Source organism: Buteo buteo, chromosome 12, assembly GCF_964188355.1.
Source record: "Buteo buteo chromosome 12, bButBut1.hap1.1, whole genome shotgun sequence".
Lineage (NCBI taxonomy): Eukaryota > Metazoa > Chordata > Aves > Accipitriformes > Accipitridae > Buteo > Buteo buteo.
In genome coordinates this window covers 14061610-14074611 of record NC_134182.1, presented here as the reverse complement: position 1 = coordinate 14074611, position 13002 = coordinate 14061610, and positions in this window count along the sequence as shown.

The following is a 13002-nucleotide window of genomic DNA, read 5'->3' as shown; positions in this document are numbered from 1 at the left end:
GCAATCATTTCTTTTTAGTAAAATATTCAGGATTAAGTTTTCCAGCTGGCTGCCCAAATCTTTTCCACCAATGCCATGTTTCTGCAGCCAGAAGAGCAATAGTGTACAAAATGTGCCCGTTGTTATGCAGTTACTCTGTAGAGTAATTTCGTCTGGACAGTTCAGAAACCCAAATTTTGGCTTTATTGGAAATGCTGAGTTCTTCAGAAGAGTTTAGGGATTGAATCCTGCTAAATATAGGTGACAGTTATTGTCTGGCTGCAATAATCACTTCAAAAATCTCAGCCCGAAAAGCCCATGTGACAGCTATCAGTTCAAGGATCCAGGAGAAAAAAAGTATTCTTGCCAGGACTTTGCAGAGGCAGTCAGAAAACCACAGTTAAGAAATATTGAAAAACAGAACAAAACTTTCCCATCTTGGAAAGTGAGTAGTCTGACGCCCAGCCAGTGTATTTCATAAACACTGAACAAAACGACGTCTTTGAGCAGCATACACTTTTCCAATACAAAGCCCACACACCACCACAGGGCAGCCCTGTTTGAAGCCACCCGATCCAGCCCAGCCATGAGCATTAACACTATAAAAGAAAACACTGTTACCTGGCACACTTCTGCATTCCAGCAAGGATGTTAACAGTTGAATCCATGGATGCTAAGCTAAACGTTGTTACTAACCAAAAGTAAATAATCTGCCTAAAGCGCACAGCTGTTTTCAAGCTCTTGGATCTATAGATAGAAGAATAGGTACATGGGATATACTTTTACTATTAACCACAGAGTTAATTGTTCAGTTCTCTGCCTGGACCACCAGTTATCAAACCAACTTTGTTGACTAGTACTGAATGAGCTGTTACGTACCAGAGCTCAAAACAGAGGTATGCTGATAAGAAAAAATGTGTGCTTAAAGCTCATCTGCTCTTGAAAAACTTCAGAGCATAAGGTAAATACTTTCGCTGTGTCTTAAAAGCAATTTATGAAAGAAATAAGCAAATAAATAGTGAACAGATGATGATTTAAAAAAAAAGTACTGATATTGCTATCAATGCATTCTAAAATATTTAAACCTGCTTCTGATTATCTTACGTGCTTTCCATTTAGCATGTAACATCCCTCTTGAGTCTGATTAAACGTAAGCTAAAATTAAATACTTCCTATTTCCACCAAATACTATTCTGATTTGCATTGTTTTGTTCCTTGGTTAGTTTGGTAAAGGAGGTTGGTGGAGAGTTTTAAATCTGTTCTCTCCACCAGCTGGCACAGCCACCGGGGGCAGGAGCGGGGCGAGGGAGCGCAGGAAGGGGGGAGCGGAGGTGGCGGCAGGCGTGTGATGCACACCACATCCTGGGGTGCAAAACCCCGCAGGAAAAATTACCTTCAGCCTCAGGCAGGGCTGCAGCAAGCTCATAAGACTTTGGTGAAATTTGCCTCCTTTCTCAATGCATGCAAGTTGATCACATGTCAGTCCACTTAATCAGATACGCTTTTAATTTTTTGGCTGGAGTCACTGATAAGTGCGTTTGGGTTGGGCTGCTTAGAAAAGATTGGCCAAGAGGCCTCAGATCAATTTGGCTCTGTTTCTGCACTGAATGTGTGAATGAATACATCCAGAAGGAATCATTTCATGTTTACGTTGAAATGTGCTTCCTCACGTTTTCCAGTAATTCACTTTCTGCAAATATTTGAGCCGGTAAAGTCTGATCACACAAATGTTATGGAAAGCAAACACCAAATAGCTGTGAGCCAAGTAAATGAGTTTAAAATCCAGGGAGGACGTGCAGAATTCGATTGGTACCACTACCTATAACTCCTGAGAAAAAGAGATCTCAGTTCCTCTTTGCTGAATGCGTGCTATCTGGTGTAATTAACTAAGAAGTTGCTGGATCAAGGATTTGAGCCCCAAGCCTGGGATATACTGTAATGGGTGAGTAGTGAGGAATATTTCTGTCTACTTAAGCTTGGGCTTAGCCTGCAGTGCAAGTGAGTCTCACTGGGCTTTTGTGTGTAGGTGCTGTGCTGAATCAAGAACTGTGCAATTATAAAATATCATTATACAATCATTTAAATGTGGCTAATCTAAAGTAGGCCTCCTGCATTTGGTGGTTCCCACACTTTTCCCTTTCTTTTTTTAAACTTCATCCATTTATTTATTTTCTACTCGAATTCTGGAATGTAATATCAGCTGGAAAACCAGGCACGCACAAAACAGCGTTGTGGGGCTTCCAGCCAGGTCCAGCACTGCCCTGGGAAACACTGGGGCACTTTGACTTTGCCTGGTATCAGGAGGCACTCAGCACCTAGCATGACTGGCCAATGTAAATGAATGCTGGCGGGAGACTGATACACTGGGATTAAAGGTGACACATAATTGGTCCATATGACTTTTGTTGATAATAATTGCAGGTAACTGGCTGCATTCTGCTAATCCAAATGACTGTCACTGTGCGCTGAGGGCATATGTTATCTGCAAAGGTTTCATATTTCATTTCAAACAAGCAGTTATCCATTAATAAACCAGAAAGCGATTACATTAACGTGCTCTCTGCCAAGACGGCCTAGCAACACACTTGCAGAGCTTTTTTGCCAGTGCTTCCCTGCTGAGCAGCACTGCCCCTGTGCCTCCCCTCTGCAGCACAGCCAGGCACGGGAGGGCTCCCAGGGAATGATAGAAACGCCTGAGTAATTCACTGCGGGAAAATGCAACAAGTAAATGCTTGAACCGTGTTGTCCAGTGAAAAGGAAACAAGACCATCTTGTGGTGGGAGAAGGGGCATGAAAAGATGTTAATCGCATGAGCAGTAATCTCTTTGGCTGTTGAGTGTGCCACACTTGGGCTTTGTTTGCCTTGACTTATCTGGCTTACTTATCCCAATCTGTGTGATCATGGAGGTGGTGGAGGGCCTCTTTAAGTGTGCACGAGACCAGCTACCGGAGAAGGGCAATGAAACATTAAGGAGGAAAGGTGGTATCATAAAAAAAAAGCAACCTTCAAGGCCACCTATCTAGACAAAAGGGCTCAGACAGGCAATAAAAGCAGAAAATCATTGAGACAGCAATGAATTATGAAGGCTATTAAAACCCACAACTGAATTTACAGAATCAACTTCCCCTGATGTATTATAAAAATGCTTTTCCCCAGGAACTGGAGATACCAAAATTTGTACTGCAAATTAATTACAGCTTTATTTAGCAGAACCGAGGAGGGGGAGTTCAGCTTGGTCAAAATAGTGTGGATATTAATAGTGTTAAACTTTCCAAATCTCAAATACTGCCAGGAAATCATTAACATTACTTTTAACAATTTCAGGTACTTCTGGTTTTGAACTCCAATTTTATTATTTATGGAATCTTGATTGCAGAAAAAACATACCAAGCACTTGTATTTAGATTCTGTTTACAAAGGAGCCCTGTGTTCTCCCTGTAACTTGCATAAGAACAGAAAAGTAGATTATGTGGTTTCTTAATAGTTCTTCACAAAGAGGCTTCTGTTTCTGACAAATGGTTTATGCAAATGTATTCTCTGTACTGCTTCAAGCAGCACTCATGGAAAAATGACATTTTGCAATAGGGAACAATGAATATTCAATGCATCATTTCTTAGGTAAGCTAATGGACAGCTTGTATACCATGGCCGCTGCCATTCTCTAATTTTGAAATTTTGACAGAGGGCAGGGAAGTATCAACCAGCAGTGGGAGCTGAAAAGCACTGGCTTTCAGCCCTTCCAACAGCATTCCAAGAAAGGCAATTTGGGACTTTAAATTGCAGACTAGAGGAAAATTTTCAGTTTCTGCAATCTCAACTAAAGGGCTGTTTTACAAAGGGCAGTACGGATAAAAAAATCTAGCTGCATCCTTGAAGTCATAGCTACCGCTGGACTGTGGAAGGGCAAGAGGGTGAAGGCTTCACAAAAGCCTCCCACAGATATTAATCCCTGGTGTGAATGGCACAAAAAAGAGGCAATTTGGAATGTACAGGCTGTATCTTACAGGCCTTATTCATACAAGCAGGCACGCTGAAGTCAATGGCTTTGTTTGTATTGGGCTAGGACTCGCCTGAGAGCAAAGGCTGCATGAAGAGCCCTCATTTTGCAGTCCAGTTCAGAAAGGATGGGTTGGCAGTGGGAATTTGACCTTTTCATGACAAAACCGACTTAAGCCATCCGTTCACATACAACTGCTATATATAAATGATAGTGTTAATTTGATAGAGAGCAAGAAACCAAAAGGATTAAGAAAGACAAGTTAAAGTAGCTATAACGTAAATGTTTTAAGCCTCCTTTGCCTCTCAGGCACCTCACGTGACAGCAGTAAGCTTTTTGAGTTGAGTCCCATGAGTGAACATAACAGTTTAGGGAAAATAGTCAGGCTTCACTGTCTCCTCCTCTCTCCTCTGCACTCCTGCATTTTTTCACAAACATTTTTCTGGTTTGGAGATAGGACGCAAGTTGTTCTCAAGAGTTGTTCTCAAGAGTAAGGGAATCTCAGCTTGTCTAATTCCTTAGCCATTTGTATTTTGTACTTAGTAGTCTTCTACAGTTACCAGAAAGCTGGGTAACTGTATCTTTGAAACTTAGACACTTGGAGATAAAGAATCGTTCATAAAATCTTCATGCAGATTGAAAAGAGGATCAGGTCTCTTACGTTCATTTACAGCAAAGATATTCAGTGTATGAAGCAGAGTAATTAATACCTTTGATTGTTGAGCTTTTCAAGTTTGTCACATTAAGTGCAATTGGAGATTGAAAAACAATTTCATGCATATAAATGTCTGATAGTAAGTACACTTCATTAACAGGTGACCTCAAAAGAGACATTTTGGACATGCTTTAAAACTTGCATTCCTAACTGTGAATTTAACAGCAATGTTGTAAAAAAATAGACACTTTAGATATTTTATTTCCACACAGTCATATGAAGTAAATAGCCCGAATTCAGTGTTCAGTTACCTCACCACGATTCCTGAATTAGTTCAACCTATATAATCCATTCATTCAACAAGGTAATTGTGGACCAGAACTCAGCAACTGAGATTGGAGATCCTGCACTACAGGATCAGATAGCACTGGATCTGCCTCTGTTGTTTTTACAAACTATGTCCAGAAAACTCAGAAACTTATTGCTTAGTCCAGGTCTATATAACAGTAATATACTTCAAAAAGATTTCAGTATAGCACTTTTTTTTAGTTCCATCAGCAGAGGTGCTTTAAGAAACTTTCCTAACTAACTGTTCAAGAGGTGAGTAATAAAAAATTCCAATCTACATGTAGCAATATCGTCCACTGCTAGAGGTATAACCTTCAAGGATGGTGAAAAGCCCTACCTTCTTTGTGGAGCCTGAGGTTTTGCTAAATAAATGTTTTTAATGGCCTTATGTGGGCTGTATCTGCTAATATCAAGATTCTAAGCTGAGCATTGTTTCCAACTTCCCTTGGACTGCATTTCTGGCTGATGAACAAACAAATATTGAAGGTAATTCATGGAGGAAAAAATTACTGAAAACACCAAAGACATGTTCCATTTGTAGATTTAATTAAGATATCATGTCAATAGAAAAGTACTCTGTCACAGAATAACGATTTCCTGCTGCTGTATATGCATCAAGCCAAAGCTGAGGAGTCTATTTTCAAAGTAGGAGATACTGGTCCTGCCACAGCTGCCAAGACAAGTGATATGACACTCTTGTAGATAATGACTGGAGTTGGTTTGATAATTTAACCTTGTGGAAATCCTGAACTGCTGCTTGACAGAGAGGAGGAGAGTGTCAGAAGAAAGGTCATGTCTGTACTTACTGTTTCCCTCGGGGTCAGTTGCTGGCCACTGTCAGACATCGCAGCCAGGGTGACTGGCTTTTTGGTCAGACCCATCAGGGTCATTTTGGAGACATGAAAGTTGCCTGGGTGACAGGCTTTCAGTGTCACCACAGCTTTGGATACCTATCTTCACGTGATCCTTTGAAAGCCAACAGGACCTTTCGAAACTTAATTGCTGCTGAGTGTGGGGAAAGGTGCCGCAGTTTGTCTCATCTGCCCATTTGCTTACCTGGCACCATTCAGGAGAAGTCCAATTTACCTCTAAATGTAATTCACGTGGTGCAGCTGGGGCATTCTTACAGTGTAAAACCATTGCCGAGAAGCTGCACGGCTTACTGTGTCACAGCTGGGAAAAAGAAGGAGATTAGACAGGACAGAGTAGGTGGAGAATTCATGTCAGCTCCCCAGGGGGACGATGGTCCTCTGAGATCTGTACAGAGCCTAAACAGGTAAGGAAAGCCTTTTGCAACGTGTATCGAGGGCCAGAGCAAAGGAGAGATTTGGGTTGCCAAATCCAGTCCCGATTACTCTTTCCCTCACCGGTGCATTCAACTCATGCTATGCACAGCAGAGGCTTTAGACCAGCTAACTTATTTTTAGAAAGTAAAAGCCCAGCTAGGTTATTTTCAGCAAATAAAAACGAGTCGTTATTTTGACTTGCAGTTTCCAGGGACTATTCCCTTCTGTTGAATGAATAAATAGGTGTGTACGCATCTTAAACACTACATGGTAAGATGTCCTCAGTTTGCCCAAATTATTGCATGTCAAGTTGCAGTAAGAAGACAGTATTCTCATCTCTCCACCAGGCTACTTCATTTGTTGTAAATAAAACCTCGAAGCAGACAAAGCCAGAAAACACTATGTCCCAATAACTTTCCCGAGACAGGCACAGATAGGTGCTATTATGTTTGCAAATCACGTTTCTGACACTGAGCCTAATGTGAAGAGAAAATGCCTTTTTTAAGTTTTCTTGACCAGAATCAACACCAAGACTGTAACAGAAATTGGAGTGTAAACTCAGGCTCCTATTATTGTAACCTCAAAGTTTCTCAAATTCCTTCTTGGAAGTCATGCTTGCCCTCCTTAGAAAGATACTAAAATACTTCTTACATAACTGCTCAGGAAAAGCTGTACATGGGGAATAAAGTACTGAGCTGGCATTAATTTCATTTTACTCTAGTGTTCTGCAATATGACATATTTTACATCAGCTCCACTGCATCAGGTTCTTCTGTCTATCAACTTAAAGAGAAAAGTTTGACATTAAATTTATTTCGTGGATAATACACTAGATGCTTCTGAAGTCTACACTGAAGCATGAAGTGATAGTGTCTGTTGAAGCCATCAGTTCTTATTGACAAGTCTGGTTAAATTATCAGGTTGTATGTAATTTTATTTGAGTGTAGGAAAATGAAGGTTAGAGCCAAGAGCTTGGTGGGGTTTTCTTTCCTGAGATGATGATTTATTCATTTTGGCTTCAATAGCTACGGTGTCAGGCGTATTTTATATTTTTCCAACTTTGACACTTCAAACATTTGATTTCCCTTTGCAACTTCCAACCTAAAACATGTTTCCCATTATATATATTCAAGTGACTGCCTTGCACACACTGACTCATGAGGCTGGTTTTTATTTTCACAAAATATATAACCCTATTTGAATAAAATACAGATGGTGCCCAGTACATTAAACACAGCAAATTTGCCATTCCCTCCTTCATCCCCTCTATGTTCCGTTCCCCAGATTTTCTGTGGCTGTATGAAATCTTATCAGCCTCAACAGCTCTAAGAGGACATGGCAACAGAAATTTGATGCCATTCATGTACGCTTTGCTACAATAAATAATGTGCAGTTTCTTAATTATTAGTATTTTTCCATAGGATTCTGCGTTTGGAGCTCTGCTTTAAAGTGGGCTGCATGCCCCTTGGAAAGTACTGAACAGCCAGCTTCACGTGGTCCTGTGGTAGAGTTTGAATTAAGGGCAATCAACATGGAATATGGCACCAAATAACTTTCCTTCCAAGGTGACAGCTGGAGCAGATTCAGTGGCCTCTTACATTGCCAAACAATTTTTGAAGGAAAAAAAAGGCAATATACTAATAGTATAGTAAATTAACAGAGTAAATTAGTAAAAACTGCTGAAATTAGTTGAAGGAAAATTGTTCTGGGTTTGCTATGAAAACATAAGTATAAAACATAGTATACACATGCATAAAATTTACTTGGAATGCACAAGATCTAGGTTTTCTAATAAGATTCTATCGGCATCACTAGATGGCATTGGAGGGTGCTTTATCTCATCATGGGAAAAAGGTAGCTTTTGTCAGTAATCCACAGTAATTTTTATTAGGAATACTAGTAGTTAAGGAATTTATTCCAAGCAAGCTGAAGGCATGTTCTATGCAACTTTGGTGAGGGACTTGCAATATGAAGCAAGAACCAAGGCTGGCTGAGCTGTCACTGCATTGCTGCAATTTCCTTTGTCACACACAAGGAGTCCACTGTCTCTGAGCTAGACCTGGAAGACTGAAATTCAGACAGAAATAAATTCCAGAGGGTACCGAAGAAACTGAGAACTGATATTACATGGGCTGGTGACTTCAGAGAGGTAAGAGTTAATCTGTTCCTGAGATTTAGGGTGGAATTTTTGGTGCTGCATATTTGGTTTTCCCCCACAGTAAATCATACAAATATTATTATATAAATGGTATCTCTGTTTTTCTTACACCTTTTTTACTATATAGTTCTCATGTCCCTTTCCTATTACTTTCAGAATGAGATATGTTTGCCATCCTGTGATATTTTTTTCACCATCAACATCCACTTTGGAATTACTGCTAATTTTAGTCACCTACTCTTGTCCATTGATTGTTACTGCAAAGAAGCCACACAGAATCAGTTGCACCACAGCTACGGTAGTTTCTGAATTGCAAGATTATTATTACACTTATAGAGTTCTCTTTTATTCATACTCTTTAGTAGTTGGTAAAAAGAAGCAAAGAGGAGTTTGTTCCCATATGAACACATGATTCTGGGAACTTGGTCTTTAAGAAATGGACTGTGTATCAGAATAATTATAGGTCATGGAACATATGTTGTATCATAAGGCAGCAAAATGGTGATTTCTTTTCATATCTGCCACCTTGACCCACAGTCTAAGTCATTAAACTTTTCAATTCTCCAGGTAGACTGTACAAAGTCTGTTCACAAATTCATTGCCTATTCGACAAAATGAGCATTATTTTTTGCCTCTGTAATATTTGCTCTGCTAAGAGCTGTCTTTTATCAAAATTCTATAATGAATCAGAAATCAGAGCCATATACAGATTAAAACCTGACATTTAATTGAAGTGTTTCCATTCTTCAAACAGGCTTTAGGTTTGTTACTCTTAGGACTAAAGGACAGGATGGTAAAACATGTAGAAACAGTAGCATTCGTGCTGATCAACAGCTTGTGTCCAAGAATGAGGCAATACCTGCTAGTAAGTCATATAAGGTTTTTAATAGGTCATGAACTCACACAAAGCCAATGTCTTGTATAAAACATTAAGTACACCCACTTCTAAAAGTGCTACTGTGCCCCTGGTCACCTCTTTGTCTGACTGGCTGCTCTGCATTCCTTCTAGTGTATTTATAGAAAGCTGCAATTCATAAATACCAATTTGTACCATTATCTTCATACGTGCCAGGTACTTGTAATATTGAAAACTGGAAATTGTTCTTAGGGCATACCTGAAGTTAGCAGAAAGATGATAAATAAGAATGGCATCATACCTGTTAAACAGTGAGTGTAAATGTGTAGAACTCTTATTCCTTTCCTGAAATTATTTATTAAATAGTAAGTCTTTAATTTGCTGTGTCTTGCTAAAGCTTCCATCTTAAAGTAAGGTAACTCTTCATGGTGTCATTGTTTAAGTCTCACAGGAACCTACATACGTGCTCACACACACACGTGTGTGTGTATATATGGGAAAATCAGTGTATTTTTCCTCACTTACATGGTCCAAACATTTAGGTCCAAGAGGCAGGTTTTATTAAGTTCCCACTCCATAGATACTTTAAAATCTAACAGTCTGATTCTGTTTTCTGTGAACATAAATCAAGGATTAACTGAATTACACTGGTAAAATCAAGCCAAGATCAGATTCCGGCTTTATCATTCCAAGAAGCCAAGTTTAGTCTTCATTCTCAGCCTCACAGTCATTTGCTGAAAAACTGTGGTTAGCAGGGATTTTTTGTTTAAAAGCCGCAATTTCTAATAAATGTGTTGTTTGCCCTCTGGCTTGACATCAAAGACAGTTTCATAATGAGGGTGGCTCCTACTGAATTATATTTCCCCTCAGTTTGCATGGGGAAGTGGGGCACCTATTACACACAGGCAATTGTTGACTGCAAGCAACTACAAAGGGAGGATATAAAACAGTTTGTTTCCTTCATGTTTTTAAAATACAGCTCTTCAAAGCATCCATGTCAACTTGAAAAAAATCACTTGTACTTACTTGCAAGAAGCCTACTTGTTAGAGTGAAGATGCCAAGGTCCATGTCTGTGCCAAAGAAAGGATATGGACCCTACGTGGCCTGGGAGGTCTCAGAGGCAGTCAGCCTGAGCCAGCCCGATGTGTCTCACTCCTGCTTAAAACTCAGAGAGAGAAAAAGGTATGTTTTCTTAAAAAAAGAAGGATCAAGTGATCACATCTCAAGAAACATTAAGCAGAGTGTGATTGTAAAGTCTTTATATACTGCCTGCTTTTCACAAATCTTCCTCTTCCTCTTTGAGCCCCATTTTCTTCTTTCTGCAGTTGACTGATGAAAACTTCAGTTGAGCCTTTTCAACACGAATCTGTTTGACTTCTTTCAACAGTGTTTCACATCTTGACCAAAAGGTTAGGGATATGTTTTCCTGGAAAAACTTGTGAACAGTCTTGCCACTCCATTTTCCCCCCCCCCCTGCCCCCCGCCACCCCAGTAGTAGGTTTTAGTCAGTCTTCACAGAATTTACTGCTAAAGAATACAAGATAAGACTCTTCCTACTAAAGTTTGAATATCCTTGTATTCATATATTTCTTCCTGACAGGCAACATAACATGATCTCTGGATCTTCACTATCATCTTCCATATGCTTTGAATTACAAGTCCTCTAAATCATTTGCTTAATCTGAATTATTATCAACAAGTGTGTCTTTTTTGCTTTAAATAGCAACTGTGCATGAAGGCGTGGGGCCTTATAAACATTAATAGGGTCAGCACCAGTAGAAGTGGAGTAAGAGTATATATTTTGCCTCTCTCCAATTTTCCTTGTAACGCCTGCCTCCTGTGTGTCCCCAGGTGTCTGTTACAGCAGGCCGTGGGAGAGCCGCCGTGCAGGGCAGTCCCACGGGGAGCTGCTGGGGCTCTGCTCTCCATAACCATAGTAGCAGAAGGAGCCCACGTGGCTAGCTGTGTTTTTCAGGATGCTTCTCTGACTGACTGATTAGTCACTAAGTCTACTCCTTTGCTCACATGGTATGGACACAAGGCTGCATTGACTTCTATTGAGCTGTGGTACAAGTTGATAAGGTGGATTTCAGAGGCAGGGACAAGGTCTTCAGTGTGCACCTACCATGGGCAGGTCCTGCTCCATGACAGCGGTCCCCAGCAGTTACCACACTACATACAGTAACCTGCAATAGGAAGACCTGCTTTCACTCCAAGCTGCTGTCCTCCCTGCACCCCACTCTGCCATCCTTCTCACAAATCTTACAGGAAACTTGGTGGTCACGGCTGGCAGAAGTACTAAGCAAAATGCCTCAGTGAAGCAGCGAGAGGCAGGGCAAAGCATGTTAGAAATAGTTGTACTTACAGTAAACTCCTTTATCTCATGTCAGAAGAACATTTTTCTCAGAGTCTTCACCAGCATCTCACTGCCCATCCAACGTCCTTCACCCTCTATACAAACTTAGCTGAGCACCTCAGCTGGCAACAGGGCCCACTTGTTTTCAGGCTTTCTCTCAGGGTGATGATTGCTCATGGTGATATCACTAATTTCACCACAGGTTTCTCTTAGGTGTGATGCAAGTTGTAACAACCTGTTTCTGGAGCTGAACACATGAGACCTCAGCTTTCCACTTAAAAAGATGCATTGAAGCTGGGGAGAGGCCTTTGAAAAATGACCAGAGACAAAACAGTAGGCTCAGACAAGATACAGAAAAATAGAAGAACACATTTTTATTTTGGTCTAAGCAAAGACCAAAGCTCTCGGCGTGTCTCCACTATGACCCTGAGGATGTCAGCCCAGAGGTGATGCTGAGCAGTGACCGCTTCGCTGCCTGGAGCCTGCTCCCAGTGGTGGGGCTAGTGCCACCCCTTCACTAGTGTCACCCCTTCAGCAAACCGTCACAGAGACGGTGGGCAGCTCCTGGAGGTGCCCTGAGCCACAGCCCCACCAGGGCAACGTGGCGCTGGACTGGACCGAACGCTCAGCACAGCCCCTCGCAGAGCTGCAGCACCCACTGCTTCACGTGGCTCTCACTTCTCCAGATGAACTCAACATCCTGTTTAGCACTTCATTTTGTGCACAGCTAATTGGTTTTTCACGGAGGAAATAAGCTCTCCGTGTTAGGCGTGACATGTACATAAATACATCTACACATACACACACGTGCATGCACGCACACAGACATCAGTCCTTTAAAGCCCTGTGGGTGTCTTCTTTTATATTTCTACCTTGTGGCTTGACAAAGCCAGGAAATGTAAAAAGCAGTCAAAATGTTAGGGGGAAAAACAGATAGAAATGCCTTTTCCACAGAAAACGTGGAGCAGCTCCCAGGCTGACTGGCCCAGACCTGCCAGCTCACTTTGTGCCTTGCTTCCTCCTCCTCCTCCTCCTCCTCTGTGGCTTCTCAGGGGTTTCCATGCCACAAGCGCCAGTCAGGCACTTTGCTGAATCAGACCCACTGCTGCCAAAGACACTTTCTCCCCATAAATTCAGACTTTTACCAGTGCTTATTACAGCTATTAAATTCACTTATTGTAGTATCACGCCTCTCTTATTAAGATTTTAATCAGCATTTCCACTGGAAAGCCTTACTCTCAAAGAGTTATAAAACTGCCTGTATAAAGTTGATTACTGCTGAAATTTAGAATCCAGCTTCTTGGCTCACGGCTATGTTTCTTTCTTGCTTACTTAATTTCTGTTTGCAAAAGCTGATGTAAATTGG